We start from the raw sequence: 3468 nt of genomic DNA, 5'->3' as shown, positions 1-3468 counted from the left end.
CTATAGAACACTTCTGAAAGAAATTGAGGAAGACACAAAGAGATGGAAAAATATTCCATGCTCATGGATTGGCAGAATTAATATTGTGAAAATGTCAATGTTACCCAGGGCAATATACACGTTTAATGCAATCCCTATCAAAATACCATGGACTTTCTTCAGAGAGTTAGAACAAATTATTTTAAGATTTGTGTGGAATCAGAAAAGACCCCGAATAGCCAGGGGAATTTTAAAAAAGAAAACCATATCTGGGGGCATCACAAGGCCAGATTTCAGGTTGTACCACAAAGCTGTGGTCATCAAGACAGTGTGGTACTGGCACAAAAACAGACACATAGATCAGTGGAACAGAATAGAGAACCCAGAAGTGGACCCTGAACTTTATGGGCAACTAATATTCGATAAAGGAGGAAAGACTATCCATTGGAAGAAAGACAGTCTCTTCAATAAATGGTGCTGGGAAAATTGGACATCCACATGCAGAAGAATGAAACTAGACCACTCTCTTTCACCATACACAAAGATAAACTCAAAATGGATGAAAGATCTAAATGTGAGACAAGATTCCATCAAAATCCTAGAGCAGAACACAGGCAACACCCTTTTTGAACTCGGCCATAGTAACTTCTTGCAAGATACATCCACGAAGGCAAAAGAAACAAAAGCAAAAATGAACTATTGGGACTTCATCAAGATAAGAAGCTTTTGCACAGCAAAGGATACAGTCAACAAAACTCAAAGACAACCTACAGAATGGGAGAAGATATTTGCAAATGACATATCAGATAAAGGGCTAGTTTCCAAGATCTATAAAGAACTTATTAAACTCAACACCAAAGAAACAAACAATCCAATCATGAAATGGGCAAAAGACATGAACAGAAATCTCACAGAGGAAGACATAGACATGGCCAACATGCATATGAGAAAATGCTCTGCATCACTTGCCATCAGGGAAATACAAATCAAAACTACAATGAGATACCACCTCACACCAGTGAGAATGGGGAAAATTAACAAGGCAGGAAACAACAAATGTTGGAGAGGATGCGGAGAAAAGGGAACCCTCTTACACTGTTGGTGGGAATGTGAACTGGTGCAGCCACTGTGGAAAACTGTGTGGAGGTTCCTCAAACAGTTAAAAATATACCTGCCCTACGACCCAGCAATTGCACTGTTGGGGATTTACCCCAAAGATACAAATGCAATGAAACGCCGGGACACCTGCACCCCGATGTTTCTAGCAGCAATGGCCACGATAGCCAAACTGTGGAAGGAGCCTCGGTGTCCAACGAAAGATGAATGGATAAAGAAGATGTGGTTTATGTATACAATGGAATATTACTCAGCTATTAGAAATGACAAATACCCACCATTTGCTTCAACGTGGATGGAACTGGAGGGTATTATGCTGAGTGAAGTAAGTCAGTCGGAGAAGGACAAACATTATATGTTCTCATTCATTTGGGGAATATAAATAATAGTGAAAGGGAAAATAAGGGAAGGGAGAAGAAATGTGTGGGAAATATCAGAAAGGGAGACAGAACGTAAAGACTGCTAACTCTGGGAAACGAACTAGGGGTGGTAGAAGGGGAGGAGGGCGGGGGGTGGGAGTGAATGGGTGACGGGCACTGGGTGTTATTCTGTATGTTAGTAAATTGAACACCAATAAAAAAAAAAATAAAAAAAAAAAACATTTACCTGGCCTATGTTTGCAAGTGTCTTGCCTATCTTCTCGGACTTACCAACGTGGCCCCCAACCTGGAGTAAGTAGGAGAATCACAACACTCCAAGTGACGTATGTTACCACTTCAATACAATGAGATCACATCCATTATCCAGGTCAATTCATGAGTGTTTCTTGAGACCATCTAGGCAAGAATGGACTAGGTCTACTATAGTATAAATCACAGAGGAAAGCAAATTCAAGAAGGTGAAGTTGCTTAAACGCAGAATATCAAAAGAAATATGTCCTAGGCATTTCACTCCTGTTTACCCACAAGCAAGGGAGAAATATAGTCAGTGCCACCTGTTTAGACTTTATTTCCATGAAAGCAAAGGATGGAAGAATAAAGATTGCCATCTCAATTACTTTTTAATTTATTCATTTCAGACAGAGAGAGAAAAAGAGTAGGAGCAGGGGAGACAGGCAGAGGGAGAAGGAGAAGCAGATTCTGCTGAGCAGAGAGCCCAATCCCAGGACCCACAAATCATGACTTGAGCCAAAGGCAGAAGCTTAACCATCTGAGCAATCCAGGTGCCCCTTGCCATCTCAACTAAATGAAATATCTTCTGAACTCTGTACTGAAGAAAAAGCCAGAAAGAGAGGACTAGCTTGGCAAAACTTGGCTGTTCCTTGACCCAATTTCAACCAAATCAGGTCTAATCCCTAGCCTGAAGTCAGTCTCAATTTAGAAGTTAAGAAATTAGCTCAGCTCCTGAAACAACCTAAGAGCTCAATTCACAGTGAACCCAAACATTCAGGTTCACTTACAAAACACTTCTTGTATACCAAATCCTGTGCTAAACAGGATCTCATCATACTTAACCTACTGGACAATTCCAAGTAGGTATGTATTATTGTCCATGCAGAGACCAAGCACCAGAGACAGCAAGGTCACTGAGCTTAGCAGTGATGAGCAAAACTGTACCCTGATCTGTACAACTCCAAAGCCTTGTCATTCTTTTCCCTTATTCTATTTCTGGCATTTCTCTGAAATTACATCCATTCATTTCAGACTGATTGTGCCTCTACTGTATTTCGGTATAGCAGTGAACTACATAGACAACAGTCTCTGCTCTCACAGAATTGACATCATTTATTAACTTACTCCTGTTTGCTCCATATCAAAATATAATCTCCATGAGCACAGAAACATTATGTCTTGCTTCCTGCATAATTCCAGCACCAAGAACAGCCTCTGGTACACGGATACAATAGACAACAATGTGGTTCAAAAATCTCTATGGGGGCTCATGGGTGGCCTTGTTGGTTGAACAACCAACTCTTGGCTTCAGCTCGGGTCATGATCTCAGGGTCGTGAGATTGAGCCCTGCATCAGGCTCTGCACTCAATGGAGAGTCTGCTTGAGATGCTCTCTCCCCCTCCCTCTCCCCCTCCTCGCACTCACTCACACTAAAATAAATCTAAAAACAAAAAAACAAAAACAAAAAACAAAACCTAACTCCAACTATGACATCTTGGGCAATAGTGTAGGAAACTGATCAAAACAACTCACCGAACTGATTTTATTCCCATACAGTTCCTTATAGTGCATTATCTTAGTGCTATACTACAAATAGCCACTATATAAAGCTTTAAATAAAATCTCTAAGACATTCATAATTAAATGTTGAAATTAACAGCAGTTTAGTTATCTTTAAGAGCTAATTTTCCCAAGCAAAAAGACCCCAGTAAGAGATAGCCACAATACCACAGCAGGCAGTAAATACATAGGAGAAAAAAAA

Source organism: Canis aureus, chromosome 4 (genome assembly GCF_053574225.1).
Source record: "Canis aureus isolate CA01 chromosome 4, VMU_Caureus_v.1.0, whole genome shotgun sequence".
Taxonomy (NCBI): Eukaryota; Metazoa; Chordata; class Mammalia; order Carnivora; family Canidae; genus Canis; species Canis aureus.
This window is presented reverse-complemented; position numbering follows the sequence as displayed.